Raw genomic sequence first — 22,098 nt, 5'->3', positions numbered from 1 at the left:
GTGTTGAAAAGTGTGCCAAAGTGATGAAAAGTGGTGGCAAATTACTGAAATGTGTGGCAAAGTACTGAAAAGTTGTGGCAAAGTACTGAAAAGTGTGGCAAAGTACTGAAAAGCGTGGCAAAGTACTGAAAAGTCGTGGCAAAGTCGTGGCAAAGTACTGAAATGTGTGGCAAAGTAATGAAAAGTTGTGGCAATGTCATGGCAAAGTACTGAAATGTTGTGGCAATGTGCTGAAAAGTGTGGCAAAGTACCGAATAGTTGTGGCAAAGTCGTGGAAAAGTACTGAAAAGTGTGGCAAAGTACTGAAAAGTGTGGCAAAGTACTGAAAAGTTGTGGCAAAGTCGTGGCAAAGTACTGAAAAGTGTTGCAAAGTACTGAAAAGTTGTGGCGAAGTTCTGAAAATTAGTGGCAAAGTACTGAAAAGTAGTGGCAAAGTGATGAAAAGTGTGGCAAAGTACTGAAAAGTTGTGGCAAAGTGCTGAAAAGTAGTGGCAAAGTACTGAAAAGCAGTGGCAAAGTAATGAACAGTGTGGCAATGTACTGACAAGTTGTGGCAAAGTCGTGGCAATGTACTGAAAAGTGTGGCAAAGTACTGAAAAGTTTTGTCAAAATGCTGAAAAGTAGTGGCAAAGTACTGAAAAGTGTAGCAAAGTACTGAAAAGTTGTGGCAAAGTGCTGAAAAGTAGTGGCAAAGTACTGAAAAGCAGTGACAAAGTGTTGAAAAGTGTGCCAAAGTGATGAAAAGTGGTGGCAAATTACTGAAATGTGTGGCAAAGTACTGAAATGTTGTGGCAATGTGCTGAAAAGTGTGGCAAAGTACCGAATAGTTGTGGCAAAGTCGTGGCAAAGTACTGAAATGTGTGGCAAAGTACTGAAAAATATGGCAAAGTACTGAAAAGTTGTGGCAAAGTCGTGGCAAAGTACTTAAAAGTGTGGCAAAGTACTGAAAAGTTGTGGCGAAGTTCTGAAAAGTAGTGGCAAAGTACTGAAAGGTAGTGGCAAAGTGATGAAAAGTGTGGCAAAGTACTGAAAAGTTGTGGCAAAGTGCTGAAAAGTAGTGGCAAAGTACTGAAAAGCAGTGGCAAAGTACTGAAAAGATTTGTCAAAATGCTGAAAAGTAGTGGCAAAGTACTGAAAAGTGTAGCAAAGTACTGAAAAGTTGTGGCAAAGTGCTGAAAAGCCTTGACAAAGTACTGAAAAGTGTGGCAAAGTACTGAAAAGTTGTGGCAAAGTGCTGAAAAGTGTGGCAAAGTACTGAAAAGTAGTGGCAAAGTGCTGAAAAGTGTGGCAAAGTACTGAAAAGTTGTGGCAAAATGCTGAAATATAGTGGCAAAGTACTGAAAAGTTGTGGCAAAGTACTGAAAGGCAGTGGCGAAGTGCTGAAAAGCAGTGGAAAAGTACTGAAAAGTGTGGCAAAGTACTAAAAAGTTGTGGCAAAGTCGTGGCAAAGTCCTGAACAGTGTGGCAAAGTAGTGAAAAGTTGTGGCAAAGTGCTGAAAAGTGTGGCAAAGTACTGAAAAGTTGTGGCAAAGTGCTGAAAAGTAGTGGCAAAGTACTGAAAAGTGTGGCAAAGTCCTGAAAAGTGTGGCCAAGTACTGAAAAGTTGTTGCAAAGTGCTGAAAAGTAGTGGCAAAGTACTGAAAAGTAGTGGCAAAGTGCTGAAAAGTGTGGCAAAGTACTGAAAAGTTGTGGCAAAGTGCTGAAAAGTAGTGGCAAAGTACTGAAAAGAAGTGGCAAAGTACTGAAATGTGTGGCAAAGTACTGAAAAGTTGTGGCAAAGTGCTGAAAAGTAGTGGCAAAGTACTGAAAAGTTGTGGCAAAGTCATGGCAAAGTACTGAAATATTGTGGCAATGTGCTGAAAAGTGTGGCAAAGTACTGAAAAGTTGTGGCAAAGTCGTGGAAAAGGACTGAAAAGTGTGGCAAAGTACTGAAAGGTTGTGGCAAAGTCGTGGCAAAGTACTGAAAAGTGTGGCAAAGTACTGAAAAGTTGTTGCAAAGTTCTGAAAAGTAGTGGCAAAGTACTGAAAGGTAGTGGCAAAGTGATGAAAAGTGGGGCATTGTACTGAAAAGTTTTGTCAAAATGCTGAAAAGTAGTGGCAAAGTACTGAAAAGTGTAGCAAAGTACTGAAAAGTTGTGGCAAAGTGCTGAAAAGTGTGGCAAAGTACTGAAAAGTTGTGGCAAAGTCGTGGCAAAGTACTGAAAAGTGTGGCAAAGTACTGAAAAGTTGTGGCAAAGTTCTGAAAAGTAGTGGCAAAGTACTGAAAGGTAGTGGCAAAGTGCTGATAAGTGTGGCAAAGTATTGAAAAGTTGTGGCAAAGTGCTGAAAAGTAGTGGCAAAGTACTGAAAAGCAGTGGCAAAGTACTGAAAAGTGTGGCAAAGTACTGAAAAGTTGTGGCAAAGTACTGAAAAGTGTGGCAAAGTACTGAAAAGCGTGGCAAAGTACTGAAAAGTGGTGGCAAAGTCGTGGCAAAGTACTGAAAAGCGTGGCAAAGTACTGAAAAGTTGTGGCAAAGTTCTGAAAAGTAGTGGCAAAGTACTGAAAGGTAGTGGCAAAGTGCTGATAAGTGTGGCAAAGTATTGAAAAGTTGTGGCAAAGTGCTGAAAAGTAGAGGCAAAGTACTGAAAAGTGTGGCAAAGTACTGAAAAGTTGTGGCAAAATGATGAAAAGTAGTGGCAAAGTACTGAAAAGTAGTGGAAAAGTACTGAAAAGTGTGGCAAAGTACTGAAAAGTGTGGCAAAGTACTGAAAAGTTGTGGCAAAGTCGTGGCAAAGTACTGAAAAGTGTGGCAAAGTACTGAAAAGTTGTGGCAAAGTTCTGAAAAGTAGTGGCAAAGTACTGAAAGGTAGTGGCAAAGTGCTGATAAGTGTGGCAAAGTATTGAAAAGTTGTGGCAAAGTGCTGAAAAGTCTGGTAAAGTACTGAAAAGTTGTGGCAAAGTCGTGGCAAAGTACTGAAAAGTGTGGCAAAGTACTGAAAAGTTGTGGCAAAGTTCTGAAAAGTAGTGGCAAAGTACTGCAAGGTAGTGGCAAAGTGCTGATAAGTGTGGCAAAGTATTGAAAAGTTGTGGCAAAGTGCTGAAAAGTAGTGGCAAAGTACTGAAAAGCAGTGGCAAAGTACTGAAAAGTGTGGCAAAGTACTGAAAAGTTGTGGCAAAGTACTGAAAAGTGTGGCAAAGTACTGAAAAGCGTGGCAAAGTACTGAAAAGTGGTGGCAAAGTCGTGACAAAGTACTGAAAAGCGTGGCAAAGTACTGAAAAGTTGTGGCAAAGTTCTGAAAAGTAGTGGCAAAGTACTGAAAGGTAGTGGCAAAGTGCTGATAAGTGTGGCAAAGTATTGAAAAGTTGTGGCAAAGTGCTGAAAAGTAGAGGCAAAGTACTGAAAAGTGTGGCAAAGTACTGAAAAGTTGTGGCAAAGTGATGAAAAGTAGTGGCAAAGTACTGAAAAGTAGTGGAAAAGTACTGAAAAGTGTGGCAAAGTACTGAAAAGTGTGGCAAAGTACTGAAAAGTTGTGGCAAAGTCGTGGCAAAGTACTGAAAAGTGTGGCAAAGTACTGAAAAGTTGTGGCAAAGTTCTGAAAAGTAGTGGCAAAGTACTGAAAGGTAGTGGCAAAGTGCTGATAAGTGTGGCAAAGTATTGAAAAGTTGTGGCAAAGTGCTGAAAAGTAGTGGCAAAGTACTGAAAAGCAGTGGCAAAGTACTGAAAAGTGTGGCAAAGTACTGAAAAGTTGTGGCAAAGTACTGAAAAGTGTGGCAAAGTACTGAAAAGCGTGGCAAAGTACTGAAAAGTGGTGGCAAAGTCGTGGCAAAGTACTGAAAAGTGTGGCAAAGTACTGAAAAGTTGTGGCAAAGTTCTGAAAAGTAGTGGCAAAGTACTGAAAGGTAGTGGCAAAGTGCTGATAAGTGTGGCAAAGTATTGAAAAGTTGTGACAAAGTGCTGAAAAGTAGTGGCAAAGTACTGAAAAGTAGTGGCGAAGTGCTGAAAAGTGTGGCAAAGTACTGACAAGTTGTGGCAAAGTCGTGGCAAAGTACTGAAAAGCGTGGCAAAGTACAGAAAAGTTGTGGCAAAGTACTGAAATGTGTGGCAAAGTACTGAAAAGTTGTGGCAATGTCATGGCAAAGTACTGAAATGTTGTGGCAATGTGCTGAAAAGTGTGGCAAAGTACCGAATAGTTGTGGCAAAGTCGTGGAAAAGTACTGAAAATTGTGGCAAAGTACTGAAAAGTGTGGCAAAGTACTGAAAAGTTGTGGCAAAGTCGTGGCAAAGTACTGAAAAGTGTTGCAAAGTACTGAAAAGTTGTGGCGAAGTTCTGAAAAGTAGTGGCAAAGTACTGAAAGGTAGTGGCAAAGTGATGAAAAGTGTGGCAAAGTACTGAAAAGTTGTGGCAAAGTGCTGAAAAGTAGTGGCAAAGTACTGAAAAGCAGTGGCAAAGTAATGAACAGTGTGGCAATGTACTGACAAGTTGTGGCAAAGTCGTGGCAATGTACTGAAAAATGTGGCAAAGTACTGAAAAGTTTTGTCAAAATGCTGAAAAGTAGTGGCAAAGTACTGAAAAGTGTAGCAAAGTACTGAAAAGTTGTGGCAAAGTGCTGAAAAGTAGTGGCAAAGTTCTGAAAAGCAGTGACAAAGTGTTGAAAAGTGTGGCAAAGTGATGAAAAGTGGTGGCAAATTACTGAAATGTGTGGCAAAGTACTGAAATGTTGTGGCAATGTGCTGAAAAGTGTGGCAAAGTACCGAATAGTTGTGGCAAAGTCGTGGCAAAGTACTGAAATGTGTGGCAAAGTACTGAAAAATGTGGCAAAGTACTGAAAAGTGTGGCAAAGTACTGAAAAGTTGTGGCAAAGTTCTGAAAAGTAGTGGCAAAGTACTGAAAGGTAGTGGCAAAGTGCTGATAAGTGTGGCAAAGTATTGAAAAGTTGTGACAAAGTGCTGAAAAGTAGTGGCAAAGTACTGAAAAGTAGTGGCGAAGTGCTGAAAAGTGTGGCAAAGTACTGACAAGTTGTGGCAAAGTCGTGGCAAAGTACTGAAAAGCGTGGCAAAGTACAGAAAAGTTGTGGCAAAGTACTGAAATGTGTGGCAAAGTACTGAAAAGTTGTGGCAATGTCATGGCAAAGTACTGAAATGTTGTGGCAATGTGCTGAAAAGTGTGGCAAAGTACCGAATAGTTGTGGCAAAGTCGTGGAAAAGTACTGAAAATTGTGGCAAAGTACTGAAAAGTGTGGCAAAGTACTGAAAAGTTGTGGCAAAGTCGTGGCAAAGTACTGAAAAGTGTTGCAAAGTACTGAAAAGTTGTGGCGAAGTTCTGAAAAGTAGTGGCAAAGTACTGAAAGGTAGTGGCAAAGTGATGAAAAGTGTGGCAAAGTACTGAAAAGTTGTGGCAAAGTGCTGAAAAGTAGTGGCAAAGTACTGAAAAGCAGTGGCAAAGTAATGAACAGTGTGGCAATGTACTGACAAGTTGTGGCAAAGTCGTGGCAATGTACTGAAAAATGTGGCAAAGTACTGAAAAGTTTTGTCAAAATGCTGAAAAGTAGTGGCAAAGTACTGAAAAGTGTAGCAAAGTACTGAAAAGTTGTGGCAAAGTGCTGAAAAGTAGTGGCAAAGTTCTGAAAAGCAGTGACAAAGTGTTGAAAAGTGTGGCAAAGTGATGAAAAGTGGTGGCAAATTACTGAAATGTGTGGCAAAGTACTGAAATGTTGTGGCAATGTGCTGAAAAGTGTGGCAAAGTACCGAATAGTTGTGGCAAAGTCGTGGCAAAGTACTGAAATGTGTGGCAAAGTACTGAAAAATGTGGCAAAGTACTGAAAAGTTGTGGCAAAGTCGTGGCAAAGTACTTAAAAGTGTGGCAAAGTACTGAAAAGTTGTGGCGAAGTTCTGAAAAGTAGTGGCAAAGTACTGAAAGGTAGAGGCAAAGTGATGAAAAGTGTGGCATAGTACTGACAAGTTGTGGCAAAGTGCTGAAAAGTAGTGGCAAAGTACTGAAAAGAAGTGGCAAAGTACTGAAAAGATTTGTCAAAATGCTGAAAAGTAGTGGCAAAGTACTGAAAAGTGTAGCAAAGTACTGAAAAGTTGTGGCAAAGTGCTGAAAAGCCTTGACAAAGTACTGAAAAGTGTGGCAAAGTACTGAAAAGTTGTGGCAAAGTGCTGAAAAGTGTGGCAAAGTACTGAAAAGTAGTGGCAAAGTGCTGAAAAGTGTGGCAAAGTACTGAAAAGTTGTGGCAAAATGCTGAAATATAGTGGCAAAGTACTGAAAAGTTGTGGCAAAGTACTGAAAGGCAGTGGCGAAGTGCTGAAAAGCAGTGGAAAAGTACTGAAAAGTGTGGCAAAGTACTAAAAAGTTGTGGCCAAGTCGTGGCAAAGTCCTGAACAGTGTGGCAAAGTAGTGAAAAGTTGTGGCAAAGTGCTGAAAAGTGTGGCAAAGTACTGAAAAGTTGTGGCAAAGTGCTGAAAAGTAGTGGCAAAGTACTGAAAAGTGTGGCAAAGTCCTGAAAAGTGTGGCCAAGTACTGAAAAGTTGTTGCAAAGTGCTGAAAAGTAGTGGCAAAGTACTGAAAAGTAGTGGCAAAGTGCTGAAAAGTGTGGCAAAGTACTGAAAAGTTGTGGCAAAGTGCTGAAAAGTAGTGGCAAAGTACTGAAAAGAAGTGGCAAAGTACTGAAATGTGTGGCAAAGTACTGAAAAGTTGTGGCAAAGTGCTGAAAAGTAGTGGCAAAGTACTGAAAAGTTGTGGCAAAGTCATGGCAAAGTACTGAAATATTGTGGCAATGTGCTGAAAAGTGTGGCAAAGTACTGAAAAGTTGTGGCAAAGTCGTGGAAAAGGACTGAAAAGTGTGGCAAAGTACTGAAAGGTTGTGGCAAAGTCGTGGCAAAGTACTGAAAAGTGTGGCAAAGTACTGAAAAGTTGTTGCAAAGTTCTGAAAAGTAGTGGCAAAGTACTGAAAGGTAGTGGCAAAGTGATGAAAAGTGGGGCATTGTACTGAAAAGTTGTGGCAAAGTCGTGGCAAAGTACTGAAAAGTGCGGCAAAGTACTGAAAAGTTTTGTCAAAATGCTGAAAAGTAGTGGCAAAGTACTGAAAAGTGTAGCAAAGTACTGAAAAGTTGTGGCAAAGTGCTGAAAAGTGTGGCAAAGTACTGAAAAGTTGTGGCAAAGTCGTGGCAAAGTACTGAAAAGTGTGGCAAAGTACTGAAAAGTTGTGGCAAAGTTCTGAAAAGTAGTGGCAAAGTACTGAAAGGTAGTGGCAAAGTGCTGATAAGTGTGGCAAAGTATTGAAAAGTTGTGGCAAAGTGCTGAAAAGTAGTGGCAAAGTACTGAAAAGCAGTGGCAAAGTACTGAAAAGTGTGGCAAAGTACTGAAAAGTTGTGGCAAAGTACTGAAAAGTGTGGCAAAGTACTGAAAAGCGTGGCAAAGTACTGAAAAGTGGTGGCAAAGTCGTGGCAAAGTACTGAAAAGCGTGGCAAAGTACTGAAAAGTTGTGGCAAAGTTCTGAAAAGTAGTGGCAAAGTACTGAAAGGTAGTGGCAAAGTGCTGATAAGTGTGGCAAAGTATTGAAAAGTTGTGGCAAAGTGCTGAAAAGTAGAGGCAAAGTACTGAAAAGTGTGGCAAAGTACTGAAAAGTTGTGGCAAAATGATGAAAAGTAGTGGCAAAGTACTGAAAAGTAGTGGAAAAGTACTGAAAAGTGTGGCAAAGTACTGAAAAGTGTGGCAAAGTACTGAAAAGTTGTGGCAAAGTCGTGGCAAAGTACTGAAAAGTGTGGCAAAGTACTGAAAAGTTGTGGCAAAGTTCTGAAAAGTAGTGGCAAAGTACTGAAAGGTAGTGGCAAAGTGCTGATAAGTGTGGCAAAGTATTGAAAAGTTGTGGCAAAGTGCTGAAAAGTCTGGTAAAGTACTGAAAAGTTGTGGCAAAGTCGTGGCAAAGTACTGAAAAGTGTGGCAAAGTACTGAAAAGTTGTGGCAAAGTTCTGAAAAGTAGTGGCAAAGTACTGCAAGGTAGTGGCAAAGTGCTGATAAGTGTGGCAAAGTATTGAAAAGTTGTGGCAAAGTGCTGAAAAGTAGTGGCAAAGTACTGAAAAGCAGTGGCAAAGTACTGAAAAGTGTGGCAAAGTACTGAAAAGTTGTGGCAAAGTACTGAAAAGTGTGGCAAAGTACTGAAAAGCGTGGCAAAGTACTGAAAAGTGGTGGCAAAGTCGTGGCAAAGTACTGAAAAGCGTGGCAAAGTACTGAAAAGTTGTGGCAAAGTTCTGAAAAGTAGTGGCAAAGTACTGAAAGGTAGTGGCAAAGTGCTGATAAGTGTGGCAAAGTATTGAAAAGTTGTGGCAAAGTGCTGAAAAGTAGAGGCAAAGTACTGAAAAGTGTGGCAAAGTACTGAAAAGTTGTGGCAAAGTGATGAAAAGTAGTGGCAAAGTACTGAAAAGTAGTGGAAAAGTACTGAAAAGTGTGGCAAAGTACTGAAAAGTGTGGCAAAGTACTGAAAAGTTGTGGCAAAGTCGTGGCAAAGTACTGAAAAGTGTGGCAAAGTACTGAAAAGTTGTGGCAAAGTTCTGAAAAGTAGTGGCAAAGTACTGAAAGGTAGTGGCAAAGTGCTGATAAGTGTGGCAAAGTATTGAAAAGTTGTGGCAAAGTGCTGAAAAGTAGTGGCAAAGTACTGAAAAGCAGTGGCAAAGTACTGAAAAGTGTGGCAAAGTACTGAAAAGTTGTGGCAAAGTACTGAAAAGTGTGGCAAAGTACTGAAAAGCGTGGCAAAGTACTGAAAAGTGGTGGCAAAGTCGTGGCAAAGTACTGAAAAGTGTGGCAAAGTACTGAAAAGTTGTGGCAAAGTTCTGAAAAGTAGTGGCAAAGTACTGAAAGGTAGTGGCAAAGTGCTGATAAGTGTGGCAAAGTATTGAAAAGTTGTGACAAAGTGCTGAAAAGTAGTGGCAAAGTACTGAAAAGTAGTGGCGAAGTGCTGAAAAGTGTGGCAAAGTACTGACAAGTTGTGGCAAAGTCGTGGCAAAGTACTGAAAAGCGTGGCAAAGTACAGAAAAGTTGTGGCAAAGTACTGAAATGTGTGGCAAAGTACTGAAAAGTTGTGGCAATGTCATGGCAAAGTACTGAAATGTTGTGGCAATGTGCTGAAAAGTGTGGCAAAGTACCGAATAGTTGTGGCAAAGTCGTGGAAAAGTACTGAAAATTGTGGCAAAGTACTGAAAAGTGTGGCAAAGTACTGAAAAGTTGTGGCAAAGTCGTGGCAAAGTACTGAAAAGTGTTGCAAAGTACTGAAAAGTTGTGGCGAAGTTCTGAAAAGTAGTGGCAAAGTACTGAAAGGTAGTGGCAAAGTGATGAAAAGTGTGGCAAAGTACTGAAAAGTTGTGGCAAAGTGCTGAAAAGTAGTGGCAAAGTACTGAAAAGCAGTGGCAAAGTAATGAACAGTGTGGCAATGTACTGACAAGTTGTGGCAAAGTCGTGGCAATGTACTGAAAAATGTGGCAAAGTACTGAAAAGTTTTGTCAAAATGCTGAAAAGTAGTGGCAAAGTACTGAAAAGTGTAGCAAAGTACTGAAAAGTTGTGGCAAAGTGCTGAAAAGTAGTGGCAAAGTTCTGAAAAGCAGTGACAAAGTGTTGAAAAGTGTGGCAAAGTGATGAAAAGTGGTGGCAAATTACTGAAATGTGTGGCAAAGTACTGAAATGTTGTGGCAATGTGCTGAAAAGTGTGGCAAAGTACCGAATAGTTGTGGCAAAGTCGTGGCAAAGTACTGAAATGTGTGGCAAAGTACTGAAAAATGTGGCAAAGTACTGAAAAGTGTGGCAAAGTACTGAAAAGTTGTGGCAAAGTTCTGAAAAGTAGTGGCAAAGTACTGAAAGGTAGTGGCAAAGTGCTGATAAGTGTGGCAAAGTATTGAAAAGTTGTGACAAAGTGCTGAAAAGTAGTGGCAAAGTACTGAAAAGTAGTGGCGAAGTGCTGAAAAGTGTGGCAAAGTACTGACAAGTTGTGGCAAAGTCGTGGCAAAGTACTGAAAAGCGTGGCAAAGTACAGAAAAGTTGTGGCAAAGTACTGAAATGTGTGGCAAAGTACTGAAAAGTTGTGGCAATGTCATGGCAAAGTACTGAAATGTTGTGGCAATGTGCTGAAAAGTGTGGCAAAGTACCGAATAGTTGTGGCAAAGTCGTGGAAAAGTACTGAAAATTGTGGCAAAGTACTGAAAAGTGTGGCAAAGTACTGAAAAGTTGTGGCAAAGTCGTGGCAAAGTACTGAAAAGTGTTGCAAAGTACTGAAAAGTTGTGGCGAAGTTCTGAAAAGTAGTGGCAAAGTACTGAAAGGTAGTGGCAAAGTGATGAAAAGTGTGGCAAAGTACTGAAAAGTTGTGGCAAAGTGCTGAAAAGTAGTGGCAAAGTACTGAAAAGCAGTGGCAAAGTAATGAACAGTGTGGCAATGTACTGACAAGTTGTGGCAAAGTCGTGGCAATGTACTGAAAAATGTGGCAAAGTACTGAAAAGTTTTGTCAAAATGCTGAAAAGTAGTGGCAAAGTACTGAAAAGTGTAGCAAAGTACTGAAAAGTTGTGGCAAAGTGCTGAAAAGTAGTGGCAAAGTTCTGAAAAGCAGTGACAAAGTGTTGAAAAGTGTGGCAAAGTGATGAAAAGTGGTGGCAAATTACTGAAATGTGTGGCAAAGTACTGAAATGTTGTGGCAATGTGCTGAAAAGTGTGGCAAAGTACCGAATAGTTGTGGCAAAGTCGTGGCAAAGTACTGAAATGTGTGGCAAAGTACTGAAAAATGTGGCAAAGTACTGAAAAGTTGTGGCAAAGTCGTGGCAAAGTACTTAAAAGTGTGGCAAAGTACTGAAAAGTTGTGGCGAAGTTCTGAAAAGTAGTGGCAAAGTACTGAAAGGTAGTGGCAAAGTGATGAAAAGTGTGGCAAAGTACTGAAAAGTTGTGGCAAAGTGCTGAAAAGTAGTGGCAAAGTACTGAAAAGCAGTGGCAAAGTACTGAAACGTTTTGTCAAAATGCTGAAAAGTAGTGGCAATGTACTGAAAAGTGTAGCAAAGTACTGAAAAGTTGTGGCAAAGTGCTGAAAAGCCTTGACAAAGTACTGAAAAGTGTGGCAAAGTACTGAAAAGTTGTGGCAAAGTGCTGAAAAGTGTGGCAAAGTACTGAAAAGTAGTGGCAAAGTGCTGAAAAGTGTGGCAAAGTACTGAAAAGTTGTGGCAAAATGCTGAAATATAGTGGCAAAGTACTGAAAAGTTGTGGCAAAGTACTGAAAGGCAGTGGCGAAGTGCTGAAAAGTAGTGGCAAAGTACTGAAAAAGTGTGGCAAAATACTGAAAAGTTGTGGCAAAGTGCTGAAAAGTTGTGGCAAAGTACTGAAAAGCAGTGGAAAAGTACTGAAAAGTGAGGCAAAGTACTAAAAAGTTGTGGCAAAGTCATGGCAAAGTCCTGAACAGTGTGGCAAAGTAGTGAAAAGTTGTGGCAAAGTGCTGAAAAGTGTGGCAAAGTACTGAAAAGTTGTGGCAAAGTGCTGAAAAGTAGTGGCAAAGTACTGAAAAGTGTGGCAAAGTCCTGAAAAGTGTGGCCAAGTACTGAAAAGTTGTGGCAAAGTGCTGAAAAGTAGTGGCAAAGTACTGAAAAGTAGTGGCAAAGTGCTGAAAAGTGTGGCAAAGTACTGAAAAGTTGTGGCAAAGTGCTGAAAAGTAGTGGCAAAGTACTGAAAAGGAGTGGCAAAGTACTGAAATGTGTGGCCAAGTAATGAAAAGTTGTGGCAAAGTGCTGAAAAGTAGTGGCAAAGTACTGAAAAGTTGTGGCAAAATCATGGCAAAGTACTGAAATATTGTGGCAATGTGCTGAAAAGTGTGGCAAAGTACTGAAAGGTTGTGGCAAAGTCGTGGCAAAGTACTGAAAAGTGTGGCAAAGTACTGAAAAGTTGTTGCAAAGTTCTGAAAAGTAGTGGCAAAGTACTGAAAGGTAGTGGCAAAGTGATGAAAAGTGGGGCATTGTACTGAAAAGTTGTGGCAAAGTCGTGGCAAAGTACTGAAAAGTGCGGCAAAGTACTGACAAGTTTTGTCAAAATGCTGAAAAGTAGTGGCAAAGTACTGAAAAGTGTAGCAAAGTACTGAAAAGTTGTGGCAAAGTGCTGAAAAGTAGTGGCAAATTACTGAAAAGTAGTGGCAATGTGCTGAAAAGTGTGGCAAAGTACTGAAAGGTTGTGGCAAAGTCGTGGCAAAGTACTGAAAAGTGTGGCAAAGTACTGAAAAGTTGTTGCAAAGTTCTGAAAAGTAGTGGCAAAGTACTGAAAGGTAGTGGCAAAGTGATGAAAAGTGGGGCATTGTACTGAAAAGTTGTGGCAAAGTCGTGGCAAAGTACTGAAAAGTGCGGCAAAGTACTGACAAGTTTTGTCAAAATGCTGAAAAGTAGTGGCAAAGTACTGAAAAGTGTGGCAAAGTACTGAAAAGTTGTGGCAAAGTGCTGAAAAGTAGTGGCAAATTACTGAAAAGTAGTGGCAAAGTGCTGAAAAGTGTGGCAAAGTACTGAAAAGTTGTGGCAAAGTGCTGAATTATAGTGGCAAAGTACTGAAAAATTGTGGCAAAGTACTGAAAGGCAGTGGCGAAGTGCTGAAAAGTAGTGGCAGAGTACTGAAAAAGTGTGGCAAAGTACTGAAAAGTTGTGGCAAAGTGCTGAAAAGTTGTGGCAAAGTACTGAAAAGCAGTGACAAAGTACTGAAAAGTGTGGCAAAGTACTGAAAAGTTGTGGCAAAGTACTGACAAGTTGTGGCAAAGTGCTGAAAAGTAGTGGCAGAGTACTGAAAAGTGTGGCCAAGTACTGAAAAGTTGTGGCAAAGTGCTGAAAAGTAGTGGCAAAGTACTGAAAAGTAGTGGCAAAGTGCTGAAAAGTGTGGCAAAGTACTGAAAAGTTGTGGCAAAGTGCTGAAAAGTAGTGGCAAAGTACTGAAAAGGAGTGGCAAAGTACTGAAATGTGTGGCAAAGTACTGAAAAGTTGTGGCAAAGTGCTGAAAAGTAGTGGCAAAGTACTGAAAAGTTGTGGCAAAGTCATGGCAAAGTACTGAAATATTGTGGCAATGTGCTGAAAAGTGTGGCAAAGTACTGAAAAGTTGTGGCAAAGTCGTGGAAAAGGACTGAAAAGTGTGGCAAAGTACTGAAAAGTGTGGCAAAGTACTGAAAGGTTGTGGCAAAGTCGTGGCAAAGTACTGAAAAGTGTGGCAAAGTACTGAAAAGTTGTTGCAAAGTTCTGAAAAGTAGTGGCAAAGTACTGAAAGGTAGTGGCAAAGTGATGAAAAGTGGGGCATTGTACTGAAAAGTTGTGGCAAAGTCGTGGCAAAGTACTGAAAAGTGCGGCAAAGTACTGAACAGTTTTGTCAAAATGCTGAAAAGTAGTGGCAAAGTACTGAAAAGTGTAGCAAAGTACTGAAAAGTTGTGGCAAAGTGCTGAAAAGCCTTGACAAAGTACTGAAAAGTGTGGCAAAGTACTGAAAAGTTGTGGCAAAGTGCTGAAAAGTAGTGGCAAATTACTGAAAAGTAGTGGCAAAGTGCTGAAAAGTGTGGCAAAGTACTGAAAAGTTGTGGCAAAGTGCTGAATTATAGTGGCAAAGTACTGAAAAATTGTGGCAAAGTACTGAAAGGCAGTGGCGAAGTGCTGAAAAGTAGTGGCAGAGTACTGAAAAAGTGTGGCAAAGTACTGAAAAGTTGTGGCAAAGTGCTGAAAAGTTGTGGCAAAGTACTGAAAAGCAGTGACAAAGTACTGAAAAGTGTGGCAAAGTACTGAAAAGTTGTGGCAAAGTACTGACAAGTTGTGGCAAAGTGCTGAAAAGTAGTGGCAGAGTACTGAAAAGTGTGGCAAAGTACTGAAAAGTTGTGGCAAAGTGCTGAAAAGTAGAGGCAAAGTACTGAAAAGTGTGGCAGAGTACTGAAAAGTTGTGGAAAAGTGCTGAAAAGTGTGGCAAAGTGCTGAAAAGTAGTGGCAAAGTACTGAAAAGTGTGGCAAAGTCCTGAAAAGTGTGGCCAAGTACTGAAAAGTTGTGGCAAAGTGCTGAAAAGTAGTGGCAAAGTACTGAAAAGTAGTGGCAAAGTGCTGAAAAGTGTGGCAAAGTACTGAAAAGTTGTGGCAAAGTGCTGAAAAGTAGTGGCAAAGTACTGAAAAGGAGTGGCAAAGTACTGAAATGTGTGGCCAAGTAATGAAAAGTTGTGGCAAAGTGCTGAAAAGTAGTGGCAAAGTACTGAAAAGTTGTGGCAAAATCATGGCAAAGTACTGAAATATTGTGGCAATGTGCTGAAAAGTGTGGCAAAGTACTGAAAGGTTGTGGCAAAGTCGTGGCAAAGTACTGAAAAGTGTGGCAAAGTACTGAAAAGTTGTTGCAAAGTTCTGAAAAGTAGTGGCAAAGTACTGAAAGGTAGTGGCAAAGTGATGAAAAGTGGGGCATTGTACTGAAAAGTTGTGGCAAAGTCGTGGCAAAGTACTGAAAAGTGCGGCAAAGTACTGACAAGTTTTGTCAAAATGCTGAAAAGTAGTGGCAAAGTACTGAAAAGTGTAGCAAAGTACTGAACAGTTGTGGCAAAGTGCTGAAAAGTAGTGGCAAATTACTGAAAAGTAGTGGCAATGTGCTGAAAAGTGTGGCAAAGTACTGAAAGGTTGTGGCAAAGTCGTGGCAAAGTACTGAAAAGTGTGGCAAAGTACTGAAAAGTTGTTGCAAAGTTCTGAAAAGTAGTGGCAAAGTACTGAAAGGTAGTGGCAAAGTGATGAAAAGTGGGGCATTGTACTGAAAAGTTGTGGCAAAGTCGTGGCAAAGTACTGAAAAGTGCGGCAAAGTACTGACAAGTTTTGTCAAAATGCTGAAAAGTAGTGGCAAAGTACTGAAAAGTGTGGCAAAGTACTGAAAAGTTGTGGCAAAGTGCTGAAAAGTAGTGGCAAATTACTGAAAAGTAGTGGCAAAGTGCTGAAAAGTGTGGCAAAGTACTGAAAAGTTGTGGCAAAGTGCTGAATTATAGTGGCAAAGTACTGAAAAATTGTGGCAAAGTACTGAAAGGCAGTGGCGAAGTGCTGAAAAGTAGTGGCAGAGTACTGAAAAAGTGTGGCAAAGTACTGAAAAGTTGTGGCAAAGTGCTGAAAAGTTGTGGCAAAGTACTGAAAAGCAGTGACAAAGTACTGAAAAGTGTGGCAAAGTACTGAAAAGTTGTGGCAAAGTACTGACAAGTTGTGGCAAAGTGCTGAAAAGTAGTGGCAGAGTACTGAAAAGTGTGGCCAAGTACTGAAAAGTTGTGGCAAAGTGCTGAAAAGTAGTGGCAAAGTACTGAAAAGTAGTGGCAAAGTGCTGAAAAGTGTGGCAAAGTACTGAAAAGTTGTGGCAAAGTGCTGAAAAGTAGTGGCAAAGTACTGAAAAGGAGTGGCAAAGTACTGAAATGTGTGGCAAAGTACTGAAAAGTTGTGGCAAAGTGCTGAAAAGTAGTGGCAAAGTACTGAAAAGTTGTGGCAAAGTCATGGCAAAGTACTGAAATATTGTGGCAATGTGCTGAAAAGTGTGGCAAAGTACTGAAAAGTTGTGGCAAAGTCGTGGAAAAGGACTGAAAAGTGTGGCAAAGTACTGAAAAGTGTGGCAAAGTACTGAAAGGTTGTGGCAAAGTCGTGGCAAAGTACTGAAAAGTGTGGCAAAGTACTGAAAAGTTGTTGCAAAGTTCTGAAAAGTAGTGGCAAAGTACTGAAAGGTAGTGGCAAAGTGATGAAAAGTGGGGCATTGTACTGAAAAGTTGTGGCAAAGTCGTGGCAAAGTACTGAAAAGTGCGGCAAAGTACTGAAAAGTTTTGTCAAAATGCTGAAAAGTAGTGGCAAAGTACTGAAAAGTGTAGCAAAGTACTGAAAAGTTGTGGCAAAGTGCTGAAAAGCCTTGACAAAGTACTGAAAAGTGTGGCAAAGTACTGAAAAGTTGTGGCAAAGTGCTGAAAAGTAGTGGCAAATTACTGAAAAGTAGTGGCAAAGTGCTGAAAAGTGTGGCAAAGTACTGAAAAGTTGTGGCAAAGTGCTGAATTATAGTGGCAAAGTACTGAAAAATTGTGGCAAAGTACTGAAAGGCAGTGGCGAAGTGCTGAAAAGTAGTGGCAGAGTACTGAAAAAGTGTGGCAAAGTACTGAAAAGTTGTGGCAAAGTGCTGAAAAGTTGTGGCAAAGTACTGAAAAGCAGTGACAAAGTACTGAAAAGTGTGGCAAAGTACTGAAAAGTTGTGGCAAAGTACTGACAAGTTGTGGCAAAGTGCTGAAAAGTAGTGGCAGAGTACTGAAAAGTGTGGCAAAGTACTGAAAAGTTGTGGCAAAGTGCTGAAAAGTAGAGGCAAAGTACTGAAAAGTGTGGCAGAGTACTGAAAAGTTGTGGAAAAGTGCTGAAAAGTGTGGCAAAGTACTGAAAAGTTGTGGCAAAGTGCTGAAAAGTAGTGGCAAAGCACTGAAAAGTGTGGCAAAGTCCTGAAAAGTGTGGCCAAGTACTGAAAAGTGGTGGCAAAGTACTGAAATGTGTGGCAAAGTACTGAAAAGTTGTGGCAATGTCATGGCAAAGTACTGAAATGTTGTGGCAATGTGCTGAAAAGTGTGGCAAAGTACCGAATAGTTGTGGCAAAGTCGAGGAAAAGTACTGAAAAGTGTGGCAAAGTACTGAAAAGTGTGGCAAAGTACTGAAAAGTTGAGGCAAAGTCGTGGCAAAGTACTTAAAAGTGTGGCAAAGTACTGAAAAGTTGTGGCAAAGTGATGAAAAGTGTGGCAAAGTACTGAAAAGTTGTGGCAAAGTGCTGAAAAGTAGTGGCAAAGTACTGAAAAGCAGTGGCAAAGTAATGAAAAGTGTGGCAATGTACTAAAAAGTTGTGGCAAAGTCGTGGCAATGTACTGAACAGTGTGGCAAAGTACTGAAAAGTTTTGTCAAAATGCTGAAAAGTAGTGGCAAAGTACTGAAAAGTGTAGCAAAGTACTGAAAAGTTGTGGCAAAGTGCTGAAAAGCCTTGACACAGTACTGAAAAGTGTGGCAAAGTACTGAAAAGTTGTGGCAAAGTGCTGAAAAGTGTGGCAAAGTACTGAAAAGTAGTGGCAAAGTGCTGAAAAGTGTGGCAAAGTACTGAAAAGTTGTGGCAAAATGCTGAAATATAGTGGCAAAGTACTGAAAAGTTGTGGCAAAGTACTGAAAGGCAGTGGCGAAGTGCTGAAAAGTAGTGGCAAAGTACTGAAAAAGTGTGGCAAAGTACTGAAAAGTTGTGGCAAAGTGCTGAAAAGTTGTGGCAAAGTACTGAAAAGCAGTGGAAAAGTACTGAAAAGTGTGGCAAAGTACTGAAAAGTTGTGGCAAAGTCGTGGCAAAGTACTGAACAGTGTGGCAAAGTAGTGAAAAGTTGTGGCAAAGTGCTGAAAAGTAGAGGCAAAGTACTGAAAAGTGTAGCAAAGTACTGAAAAGTTGTGGCAAAGTGCTGAAAAGTGTGGCAAAGTACTGAAAAGTTGTGGCAAAGTGCTGAAAAGTAGGGCAAAGTACTGAAAAGTGTGGCAAAGTCCTGAAAAGTGTGGCCAAGTACTGAAAAGTTGTGGCAAAGTGCTGAAAGGTAGTGGCAAAGTACTGAAAAGTAGTGGCAAAGTGCTGAAAAGTGTGGCAAAGTACTGAAAAGTTGTGGCAAAGTGCTGAAAAGTAGTGGCAAAGTACTGAAAAGGAGTGGCAAAGTCATGGCAAAGTACTGAAATATTGTGGCAATGTGCTGAAAAGTGTGGCAAAGTACTGAAAAGTTGTGGCAAAATACTGAAAGGTTGTGGCAAAGTCGTGGCAAAGTACTGAAAAGTGTGGCAAAGTACTGAAAAGTTGTGGCAAAGTTCTGAAAAGTAGTGGCAAAGTACTGAAAGGTAGTGGCAAAGTGATGAAAAGTGTGGCAAAGTACTGAAAAGTTGTGGCAAAGTGCTGAAAAGTAGTGGCAAAGTACTGAAAAGCAGTGGCAAAGTAATGAAAAGTGGAGCATTGTACTGAAAAGTTGTGGCAAAGTCGTGGCATAGTACTGAAAAGTGTGGCAAAGTACTGAAAAGTTGTGTCAAAATGCTGAAAAGTAGTGGCAAAGTACTGAAAAGTGTAGCAAAGTACTGAAAAGTTGTGGCAAAGTGCTGAAAAGCCTTGACAAAGTACTGAAAAGTGTGGCAAAGTACTGAAAAGTTGTGGCAAAGTGCTGAAAAGTAGTGGCAAATTACTGAAAAGTAGCGGCAAAGTGCTGAAAAGTGTGGCAAAGTACTGAAAAGTTGTGGCAAAGTGCTGAATTATAGTGGCAAAGTACTGAAAAATTGTGGCAAAGTACTGAAAGGCAGTGGCGAAGTGCTGAAAAGTACTGGCAAAGTACTGACAAAGTGTGGCAAAGTACTGAAAAGTTGTGGCAAAGTGCTGAAAAGTTGTGGCAAAGTACTGAAAAGCAGTGACAAAGTACTGAAAAGTGTGGCAAAGTGCTGAAAAGTGTGGCAAAGTACTGAAAAGTTGTGGCAAAGTGCTGAAAAGTAGTGGCAAAGTACTGAAAAGTTGTGGCAAAGTGCTGAAAAGTAGTGGCAAAGTAGTGAAAAGCAGTGACAAAGTGTTGAAAAGTGTGGCAAAGTGATGAAAAGTAGTGGCAAACTAGTGAAAATTTGTGGCAAAGTGTTGAAAAGTAGTGGCAAAGTACTGACAAGTGTTGCAAAGTACTGAAAAGTTGTCGCAAAGTGCTGAAAAGTAGTGGCAAAGTACTGAAAATTTGTGGCAATGTGCTGAAAAGTGTGGCAAAGTACTGAACAGTTGTGGCAAAGTCGTGGAAAAGTACTGAAAAGTGTGGCAAAGTACTGAAAAGTGTGGCAAAGTACTGAAAGGTTGTGGCAAAGTCGTGGCAAAGTACTGAAAAGTGTGGCAAAGTACTGAAAAGTTGTGGCAAAGTTCTGAAAAGTAGTGGCAAAGTACTGAAAGGTAGTGGCAAAGTGACGAAAAGTGTGGCAAAGTACTGAAAAGTTGTGGCAAAGTGCTGAAAAGTAGTGGCAAAGTACTGAAAAGCAGTGGCAAAGTAATGAAAAGTGGGGCATTGTACTGAAAAGTTGTGGCAAAGTCGTGGCAAAGTACTGAAAAGTGTGGCAAAGTACTGAAAAGTTTTGTCAAAATGCTGAAAAGTAGTGGCAAAGTACTGAAAAGTGTAGCAAAGTACTGAAAAGTGTGGCAAAGTCCTGAAAAGTGTGGCCAAGTACTGAAAAGTTGTGGCAAAGTGCTGAAAAGTAGTGGCAAAGTAGTGAAAAGCAGTGACAAAGTGTTGAAAAGTGTGGCAAAGTGATGAAAAGTAGTGGCAAACTAGTGAAAATTTGTGGCAAAGTGTTGAAAAGTAGTGGCAAAGTACTGAAAAGTGTTGCAAAGTACTGAAAAGTTGTCGCAAAGTGCTGAAAAGTAGTGGCAAAGTACTGAAAATTTGTGGCAATGTGCTGAAAAGTGTGGCAAAGTACTGAAAAGTTGTGGCAAAGTCGTGGAAAAGTACTGAAAAGTGTGGCAAAGTACTGAAATGTGTGGCAAAGTACTGAAAGGTTGTGGCAAAGTCGTGGCAAAGTACTGAAAAGTGTGGCAAAGTACTGAAAAGTTGTGGCAAAGTTCTGAAAAGTAGTGGCAAAGTACTGAAAGGTAGTGGCAAAGTGATGAAAAGTGTGGCAAAGTACTGAAAAGCAGTGGCAAAGTAATGAAAAGTGGGGCATTGTACTGAAAAGTTGTGGCAAAGTCGTGGCAAAGAACTGAAAAGTGTGGCAAAGTACTGAAAAGTTTTGTCAAAATGCTGAAAAGTAGTGGCAAAGTACTGAAAAAGTGTAGCAAAGTACTGAAAAGTTGTGGCAAAGTGCTGAAAAGCCTTGACAAAGTACTGAAAAGTGTGGCAAAGTACTGAAAAGTTGTGGCAAAGTGCTGAAAAGTAGTGGCAAATTACTGAAAAGTAGCGGCAAAGTGCTGAAAAGTGTGGCAAAGTACTGAAAAGTTGTGGCAAAGTGCTGAATTATAGTGGCAAAGTACTGAAAAATTGTGGCAAAGTACTGAAAGGCAGTGGCGAAGTGCTGAAAAGTAGTGGCAAAGTACTGACAAAGTGTGGCAAAGTACTGAAAAGTTGTCGCAAAGTGCTGAAAAGTAGTGGCAAAGTACTGAAAATTCTGTGGCGAAGTGCTGAAAAGTAGTGGCAAAGTACTGAATAAGTGTGGCAAAGTGCTGAAAAGTAGTGGCAAAGTACTGAAAAAGTGTGGCAAAGTACTGAAAATTTATGGCAAAGTGCTGAAAAGTGTGGCAAAGTACTAAAAAGTTGTGGCAAAGTGCTGAAAAGTAGAGGCAAAGTACTGAAAAGTGTGGCAAAGTACTGAAAAGTTGTGGCAAAGTGCTGAAAAGTGTGGCAAAGTACTGAAAAGTTGTGGCAAAGTGCTGAAAAGTAGTGGCAAAGTACTGAAAAGTGTGGCAACGTCCTGAAAAGTGTGGCCAAGTACTGACAAGTTGTGGCAAAGTGCTGAAAAGTAGTGGCAAAGTACTGAAAAGCAGTGACAAAGTGTTGAAAAGTGTGGCAAAGTGAAGAAAAGTAGTGGCAAAGTACTGAAAAGTTGTGGCAAAGCGCTGAAAAATAGTGGCAAAGTACTGAAAAGTGTTGCAAAGTACTGAAAAGTTGTGGCAAAGTGATGAAAAGTAGTGGCAAAGTACTGAAAGGTTGTGGCAAAGTACTGAAAGGCAGTGGCGAAGTGCTGAAAAGTAGTGGCAAAGTACTGAAAAAGTGTGGCAAAGTACTGAAAAGTTGTGGCAAAGTGCTGACAAGTTGTGGCAAAATACTGAAAATCAGTGGCAAAGTACTGGAAAGTGTGGCAAAGTACTGAAAAGTTGTGGCAAAGTGCTGAAAAGTAGTGGCAAAGTACTGAAAAGTAGTGGCAAAGTGCTGAAAAGTGTGGCAAAGCCCTGAAAAGTTGTGGCAAAGTGATGAAAAGTAGTGGCAAAGTACTGAAAAGCAGTGGCAAAGTACTGAAAAGTGTGGCAAAGTACTGAAAAGTTGTGGCAAAGTACTGAAAAGTGTGACAAAGTACAGAAAAGTTGTGACAAAGTGCTGAAAAGTAGTGGCAAAGCACTGAAAAGTAGTGGCAAAGTGCTGAAAAGTGTGGCAAAGTACTGACAAGTTGTGGCAAAGTCGTGGCAAAGTACTGAAAAGCATGGCAAAGTACAGAAAAGTTGTGGCAAAGTGCTGAAAAGTAGTGGCAAAGTACTGAAAAGCAGTTGCAAAGTACTGAAAAGGGTGGCAAAGTACTGAAATTTGTGGCAACGTCCTGAAAAGTGTGGCCAAGTACTGACAAGTTGTGGCAAAGAGCTGAAAAGTAGTGGCAAAGTACTGAAAAGCAGTGACAAAGTGTTGAAAAGTGTGGCAAAGTGAAGAAAAGTAGTGGCAAAGTACTGAAAAGTTGTGGCAAAGTGCTGAAAAGTAGTGGCAAAGTACTGAAAAGTGTTGCAAAGTACTGAAAAGTTGTGGCAAAGTGCTGAAAAGTAGTGGCAAAGTACTGAAAGGTTGTGGCAAAGTACTGAAAGGCAGTGGCGAAGTGCTGAAAAGTACTGGCAAAGTACTGAAAAAGTGTGGCAAAGTACTGAAAAGTTGTGGCAAAGTGCTGACAAGTTGTGGCAAAATACTGAAAATCAGTGGCAATGTACTGAAAAGTGTGGAAAAGTACTGAAAAGTTGTGGCAAAGTCGTGGCAAAGTACTGGAAAGTGTGGCAAAGTACTGACAAGTTGTGGCAAAGTGCTGAAAAGTAGAGGCAAACTACTGAAAATTATGGCAAAGTACTGAAAAGTTGTGGCAAAGTGCTGAAAAGTAGTGGCAAAGTACTGAAAACTAGTGGCAAAGTGCTGAAAAGTGTGGCAAAGTACTGAAAAGTTGTGGCAAAGTGCTGAAAAGTAGTGGCAAAATACTGAAAAGCAGTGGCAAAGTACTGAAAAGTGTGGCAAAGTACTGAAAAGTTGTGGCAAAGTACTGAAAAGTGTGGCAAATTACAGAAAAGTTGTGGCAAAGTGCTGAAAAGTGTGGCATAGTACTGAAAAGCAGTTGCAAAGTCCTGAAAAGGTGTGGCAAAGTGCTGAAAAGTAGTGGCAAAGTACTGAAATGTGTGGCAAAGTATTGAAAAGTTGT

The sequence above is a fragment of the Saccoglossus kowalevskii genome, unplaced genomic scaffold (assembly GCF_978046115.1).
Source record: "Saccoglossus kowalevskii unplaced genomic scaffold, keSacKowa6.1 SCAFFOLD_24, whole genome shotgun sequence".
Lineage (NCBI taxonomy): Eukaryota > Metazoa > Hemichordata > Enteropneusta > Harrimaniidae > Saccoglossus > Saccoglossus kowalevskii.
The sequence above is the reverse complement of the archived record's forward strand: the minus strand, read 5'-3'. Positions refer to the sequence as shown.